The 8,564-nt window shown below is 32.8% G+C and overlaps 1 pseudogene; it reads right to left on the bottom strand.

Moving 5' to 3' along the window:
* Positions 1 to 7,132: 7,132 nt before the first annotated feature.
* Positions 7,133 to 7,898, bottom strand: LOC100919809 (annotated as a pseudogene).
* Between the last annotated feature and the right edge of the window lie 666 nt (positions 7,899 to 8,564).

Raw genomic sequence — 8,564 nt, 5'->3', positions numbered from 1 at the left:
GGAATTTAAATTAGATAGTCTCTAAATAAAGACATTGCATTTGAGATAATTACTGCATAGAGCTTATCACTTTAATATTGAGTAAATCTGATAAAATCACTGTTTTGAGGAATTGAACTTTGTTATTCCTACAATAAAAAGTGGCAAATTACTCACTGTAATTAATAATGTGACTTATATTTGTACTTTCAGACTAAGTGTTTATATATTTTCATTTTTATCTCTTTTTATCCATTAGTTATTTAGACATAGAATGTCTAAGGAGGGAGAAAGGGGGACAATATTTAAAACCACCTATCTGCTCTCTTGAAAGTGAAACATTTTGTTATCTTTTTCCCATGTTGTGTCCTAAGCAGAATCCAAAAGTGAAATCTGAATGATTTCAGTATGTTGCTTTTGCCATTTTGACAGAGAAAGAACTGAATTAAAACTCCTCATAAGAAATGTCTTGGAAATTTATTCTACTACCTATGGGAAATGAAAATTCTAAGTAATTAAACTAAAATTGGAGAATTACTTTTGCCAACCATGGAAGGAAATAGAAACCTGTAAATAATAGTTAAGACTATTAACACTGTCAGAGAAAATTCCACTAGGGAAAGTTACAATTTCCTAGAAAAATCAATTAGAAAATGTGGGTTAAAGATAACAAAATAGTGTCTCTGATAGAAACATTATGAGGTTCATTTCAAGTAGGAAATTTGAATAAGGTGAAATTTCCTGCCCATGAGAGTTAATTGGATTTAAGCTATATATGATGACCTATTATGCTAGTTTAAGATATTCATTTCTTTGCTTCCCCTACATTCAATTCCCATTTTCCTCCTTGCCTTTTTCATTATATAGAATCTGTGAGATTATCATAATATGATTGATTAAAAAGTATGACTTAATTGGCATCTAGTTTATCCCATTTGAAGAATTGTAGTAGGTTCAGAGAAATCACTCTCTTTTCTAATGTTACAATGTAATAGTAGTAGTAATACTGTTAGTAGTAGTTCATTTTGTTTTCTGTTTTTTTGTGATTGTGCCATTTTTATTGGTGTTTCAATCACAGTGTTTTCAATCAAGAAATAAATAATATGTTTACCAAATAGCTTTTGAAAAAGCAAGTAGTACAGATACAATAAATCAAAATCCAATCATGCTATATACTACATATATCATGTAAAAGCAACAGTCCATATCCAGATTAAGGAAACTAGAGTTAAAAAATCATTATTCAGAAAAATTCCAAGTTTACTTCCTGGAAAACATGGATACAGTTACACAACATATTTAATAAACTGAATTTTATTTTTCCTAATGTGTAAACAAAATAACAAGAATAAATAAAAATGGCAAGTTCAATTTAAACTTCTTAGATAAACAAAATATACTGATACCTTGTATGATTCAACTGTTAGTGTATCATTTTTATAGGTGGTAAAAAGAGAGGAAATTGTGGTTGTACAGGGGAGAAAATAAGGGAAATAGAAATATTGTATACTAGACATCTTAAAGAAATGATGAAAAGAAAGCCTCAGTTACTGCATAACTTAAGGGGGGAAAGAAAGTATATTTAGAAGGACATTGGGATTGTGTAAGTGTAGTTTAACATGAAAAAATGCAATTTAATAACATGTAAGACAATGGGAGATTCATAAAACATGCTAACAAGAAAATGTGAAAAGTTTTCATTGGTTTTGCTTCCCCCACTCTGCTTCAAGATTCAGAATAAGCAACTTAAGTTGAAGTGTGCTCTCTACATGTGATCTCCTTTGCATTTTCTAGATACTGGTATTCTGTTGTAATCAGGAAGGATTTTAAATTCCTTTTAAAGAAAGCACTTCATAAATCTTTTAGATAGGCCTGAGGAATAATAATACAAAAAAGAATAAAGAGAATTGACTGGGTGTTAAGTACTTGCTAGGAATGATTTGCTTTAAATATGTTTTTTTTTAATCTAAAATTTACTGACATTTTTTGGTGAACCATCTAAAAATAAAAATATGTAATTTTTAAATTCTTGAAGAAATGCCCTTTTTATGTTCAAAGTTTTACTTGTTGGCAGTAGAAAATCTATGGCGTGCCCACACAAACTTTTTATCTTAGTGATCAGATCCCAAGAGATATTATGCAAGTAACACTTAGTCATCCAAAATGCATATAATAATGCATGTAAAACCAAAATTTCGTGTTTTGTGCTGAATAGCCACAGGATAGATTTTTTCACATCACAGCTTAAGTAAATACTGGCAAAATTTTTTGTAGTTATACATATTCAGAATTTTATTTTTTTACTTTTTGCTTAATAAAATTAAATTTTCCAAATTCATTCAAAGATAATTTTACCATTCATATTTTCAAAACCTATTTTTTCCCCTCTCTTTTCTCTTCTCCCCTCCTCAAGAAAGAAAGTAATACAATATAGGTTAAACAAGTGCAGTTTTTCTAAATGTTTCCATATTTATCATGCTGTATAAGAAAAATCATATCAAAAGGGAAAAAGAAGAAAGAAAAAAACACAAGCAAACAAACAATAAAAAGGTGAAAATACTATGATTTGATCCACATTTAATCTCCATAGCTTTCTCTCTGAATGCAGTTTCCATCACAAGTCTATTAGAATTGCTTGAATCACTGCATCGTGGGAAAGACACAAGTACATCACAGTTGATATCTTATTGTTACTATGTACAATGTTCTACTAATTCTGCTTGCTTCACTCAGCATCAGTTCATGTAAGTCTTTCCAAGCTTTTCTAAAGTCAGCCTACTTGTCATTTCTTATGGAACAATAATATTCCAGCTTATTCAGTCATTCCCCAACTGATGGAGATCCAGTTCTGTAAGCACCTTAGGGTATACTTCATATCCTAAATATTGAAAAGGAGCATGTCTTTGAATTTTTTCTGGTGCTATGTATAATTTGTAATTCCTTAGTGTTTCTATGGTCTTTTGTAGACTTGCTTCTAACATTTGTTCCTCAGGTGCACATCCCAAAATGTCATCCATGTAATGTAATAGCATAACTTTTGGGAATGCTTTTCTTACTGGAGCAAGAGCAGCAGCAACATACATTTGACACATAGTAGGGCTGTTTTTCATTCCCTGTGGCAAAACTGTCCATTCATATCTTTTATAAGGCTCAGTTAAGTTAACGCTGGGCACTGAAAAGGCAAATCTTTTCATATCCTCCTTATCCAGAGGGATAGAATAGAAACAATCCTTAATATCTATGACCCAAAGAGGCCATTCTCTAGGCAACTGAATAGGAGATGGAAGTCCAGGCTGAAGAGTTCCCATAGTTTCCATCTGTTCATTCACTTTTCTTAAATCTGTTAACATCCTCCATTTTCCAGATTTCCATCACAGAGAGACAGAGCAGACCCTTGAAACAAAGAAGAAGACCCAAGAAATACCGGGTGGTTCTGTTGCTGATTGTGCTCACCATTGAAAAAACGTGGCAGTTATGGCGTTTGACTCATGGACATCAAAGATTGTTGGACTTCAAAACCCTCAGGAATCATTGGATTCTCTGAGACAAGATAAGATTGTTGTAGGACTTGAAAACCCTCAGGAATCATTGGATTCTCTGAGACATAGGACTTGAAAACTCTCAGGAATAATTGGATTCTCTGAGAAATGATAAGACTGTTACAGGACTTCAAAATCTGCTGGAATCATTGGATTCCCTAACACATAAAAAGAGTTTTGTAGGACTTCAAAAACTCAGGGGGATCATTGGATTCTTGACATGTGAAACAATGGACAATAGATTGGTTTTGGACTATCTCTTGGCTGCTGAAGAAGGTGTATGTCTGACTGTTGTTTACATACCCTCCTTCTAGGACTTCTGGTGATTTTTTCCAACACAATGTTGATTTATATTGTTTGCTATTCTGCTACTTGCGTGTACTATTCATGTTTGTTTCACCACATCGAGCCTGCACTGACTGTGGGGATAGTCATCCCTAATAGCCTCTGCGTTATTGCTATGTGCTTGTGTAATACCTCCCATGCTGATGGGTTTGTGCATAATAAGACCCTTCAGCCCAGAAACCCGCTAGCAACCCCCACTTCCCTTTGGTGCTTTTCATCTCCCTTCCTGAGATGTCAGGGAGGGTGTGATCATCTCCTTTTTAGTGCTTTCACCACCTTTCCTGAGAAGTTAGGGAGGCTGTGATCACCTCCCCTTGGGGGCTCTGACCTCCCTGAGGAGTCAGGGATGGCATGACCACCTGTGTTCTAAAATAAAAGAAAGCGGGAGATGTAATGGGCTGAAGTTTGAGTTGATGCACTTAGGTCCCAAGTACCTGAGGCTAAATAGTAATTGGACTATACTCTATTAATATACATGATTGGATAAAGAATGGTCCCTGCCCACTCTCTGTGCAAGTCCTGATGTGTTGTACAGGAAATGCCGATTTTCGTGGGTGGAGGCAGAGAGAAGAACAGGAAGAGAATCTGGGAGAGATTGGGCCTGGGTTCATTCTCCTGGCTGCTGGTCGTGTGGCTGCGGATCTAGCTAGCTTCTTGACTCAGCTGCACACATTGCTATCGCCGATTCTCTTCCACCTCCGATCCTTCTTCACTGAGAATAAAGACGTGACGATTTTCCCCTAACCTGAACTCTGGACTCCTGCTGATTTTAAAATACGTGATCTTCATACTGTTCATTTCTAATTCCTTACCACTACAAAAGGGACTAATGCAAACATTTTTGCACATGTGAGTTCTTTTACCTTTTATATGACCTCTTTGGGATACAGACCCACTAGAAATTCTGGCATTATTTTTGATGAATTATTCCTATTGTGTGCATGCAGATTGTATAAAAGAAACAAATGATATTTTCAAAAACAAACTATTCAAAGCAAGAGGTAAGAATGGAGATTCCTTAGCTCATAGGAAAAAGAATTGTTTATTTGATCACTAGTTTGTATGTACTCTAAAACTTTATAAATAAAACCAGTACATTACTTTTTAGTGATATTCCATTCAAAACCAAGAACTTCCAAATAATTTTTAATGTGTCACATAACAAAACATTTAACATTTGAATTTCAAGGGTTATGGTGACTTTCATAGGGCTGAACTAGATGCATCCTATCATTTGTCTTAAATACAATAGTATAAGCAGTGTACAATGTTATCCAGTTTACTGAATAATGATGCAGATATGTTCAGAAAAAAATATAAATTGAGCAGGCACAAGATATAAAAACTTGTTCTATATTTTAATAAAAATGCATAAAAGTGCATCATTAACATAAGGAATTCTTCTGCCAGTTTGTATAGTAATTTTTAAAAACAATGCATCAAGTAGAAATCCAATCAGATATGTACAAATCAGATGTATACAAATATAATGACAGGATTTTCCTCTTTTTATTCTTATAAGGCCATAATCCTTTATGGTTAATGCAACCATTTCTAATATATTATAAATAGTACTTCTTGATTCACATACTTATCTATACTTTTGATCAAGTGCTGATAAACTTAGCAAAGGAGGTTCATTGAACAAATCTAACTCCATTTTCAGTCATGTTTAGTCTTGGACCCTGATTCTACTTTTTAGCATTGGAAGACAACTGGTTGAAATGACAGGTATTGTTTTTGGACTCCTTAAGATATTTTTACTGGTTCAATCTCAGTTTTATTGAATTCCTAATAATAAAAATAGGATTTGTACAAAAAGCAGGGATATCTGAAAGGAATGAACTGGTTGTTTTCTTAATTTCATGTTTATCTTGTTTAATCAAAACAAAATAGTTGGCATTTTCACTTATCTCATCCTAATCTTCTGTTGAGGAAAAAACTGTGTAGATCATAGGCTTTGGTTGTGGAGAAATGGTTGGCAGCATGGCAATTTCAAGAATGTTTTCCCTTGAAGTATCCCCTGTCCTTTCACTGAAATTTATTTGTAGCATAGAGACCTCAGTTGCCTGGGTGCTGGTCAGAGATGGTGCTCTTATAGATGCAACAGGACTGTTTTTTTTCCCAAAAAACTGTCATAACTATTCAGATTGGTCTTCATAGAACTAGTATAAGAACACATACATGCTGTTGTCATTTTCCAAAGACACATCTAAGATGCTGTCATTCAGAAATGTCAATGGAACTTCTGATGAATGTTTTTTTTTCTTTTTTCTGAAGCACATAATTAGGTAGAAGTTGTTGAAGTTGCCTTCTTCTTACATGCATTACAACAATTTTAATATTCATCTCAGCCTTCTTGCTGTTTTTTCACTTAATAGTTTAATTTTTTTCATTTACATGGAAAGATAGTTTTCAGTATTCATTTTTGTAAGATTTTAAGTTCAAAATTTTTCTGCCTCCCACTCACCCATCCCCTTTGTACAAGTCAGTAAACAATCTGATATAGACTATACATGTACAAATATGTTTTAAAATATATTTCCATATTAGTCATGTCCTGAAAGAAAAATCAGGGAAAAAACTTAAAAATGAAAACAACAACAACAACAAAAATGAAAATAGTATGCTTCAATTTGCTTTCACTCTCTGTAGTTCTATCTCTGGACATTGATGGTATTTTCCATTCCAAATTTATTGGAATTATATTCAAACACCACAGTTTTTTTTCTAGCTTTTCTTTAATTAATAGGGTTTTCCTCAATTTTCAATATTTTGCCACCAATTATTATTATAAATATTTTGGGACCCAAATGTATCTTTTTGATGATTTCTTTGGGATACAGATGCAGTACTGGCACTGCAAGATTAAAAGGTATGCCCAGTTTTACAGTCCTATAGTTCCAAATTGCTGTCTAGAACGGTTGAATCAGTGTACAACTCCAACAACAGTGAATTTGTGTCTCATTCCCACATGTCCTCCAACATTCATTATTGTTTTTCTTTGATTTTGACTAATCTAATGGGTGTGAGGTGATACCTCAGAGTTGTTTTAATTCAAATTCCCCTAATCAATAGTGATTCAGAGACTTTTTATAGAATTACAGATAACTTTAAGTTTTTTATCTGAAAATTGGCTTCTCAACTTTTTGTCATTTATCCATAGTGAGATTCTTGTATTCTTATAAATTCAATCCAGTTCCCTATCATCTTGCTGTTTATTGCTTGTCTTTATATTATATATTTATATAATTTAATATATTAAAGGGCTAAATGTAATACATAAGTTCAACACTGAAGTTTTCAGAGTTTTCTACTTCTTTTTAATTTATTTTTTAAACACTAATCCAAATACATTCATTGTCTAAATTCTTCCTTGTCAGAATTTCCCCCAAATGCTGGATAGGACTAAGGATTCACATGAACCAGTGTTATAAATTTATTCTCCTCCCAGCTTCCAACCAGCATTTAGAGTTTTGATTCAACTAAGCCCATGTATTCAAGTTGCTGTCTTTCTATTTGTGTATTTGTTAGAAGAATATCTTTCAAATGTGGGAGCTTTAAAAAGTTTGCATCACTTTGCCTCACTCAGCAAAATTTCATCTGTAATAGCAAGACTATTTACATTCCTCAAATGTGATCATTCATGTAAAAATGTATATATTGTACATAGAATTCTGTTGTGGGCATGCTGATTGCAACTAAAAGCATAAGATGCTATTTATCAATGGTGTTTCTCCTTGAGTATCATACAGGGAATATTAAGATTATATTCTTCAAGTTATTTCAATGGCATTTAATTAGGCCATTCCCATTTAGAAAATAAGAAAATAACAAAAAAAAATACATATAATGAATTGTATTTGGATAAAGCTGACAAGACCTTGTAATCACCATAACTCAGGAAACATGACTAAGGAAACCTAATACATTGAAATAGATATTATGGTGTTTGATCCAAAATTTGGCAGCTCTGAGTTAACCTGAAGTTCTCAATGGTTAATACTTTTTTTTTAATTTATTTTTTTATTATAGCTTTTTATTTACAAGTTATATGCATGGGTAATTTTACAGCATTGACAATTGCCAAATCTTTTGTTCCAATTTTCCCCTCCTTTCCCCCACCCCCTCCCCCAGATGGCAGGTTGACCAATACATGTTAAATAGTTAAAGTATAAATTAAATACAATATAAGTATACATGACCAGTCATTTTGCTGAACAAAAAAAATCGAACTTTGAAATAGTGTACAATTAGCCTGTGAGGGAAATCAAAAATGCAGGCAGACAAAAATAGAGGGAATGAGAATTCTATGTAGTGGTTCATAGTAATCTCCCAGAGTTCTTTCACTGGGTGTAGCTGGTTCAATTCTCAATGCTTAATACTAAGTGTAAAATTTTATCAGTTATCTTGAAACCATTAAGCCTTCTTATGCATCTAATATCTAATTTTTAGTAGACTGTCATTCCATAAGTCCATTTTTTTCAGAAATAGTCTGCAGTGATAATCTTGCAAAGAAAATATCATCTATACCATCAAAACATATCTTGATAACTGGCACAAATCTTCAACAGTTTTTTAATTTCTTTCTTTTTTTTTTTTTTTTTTTTTTACTATTTTCTGTATCTTCAATTTTTCATAAAATTGGATGAAAAAGTCATTTTGGTCAATATGTTGACACAATACACAAAACATCAATAT

Source organism: Sarcophilus harrisii, chromosome 2, assembly GCF_902635505.1.
Source record: "Sarcophilus harrisii chromosome 2, mSarHar1.11, whole genome shotgun sequence".
NCBI lineage: Eukaryota > Metazoa > Chordata > Mammalia > Dasyuromorphia > Dasyuridae > Sarcophilus > Sarcophilus harrisii.
This window is presented reverse-complemented; position numbering and strand designations above follow the sequence as displayed.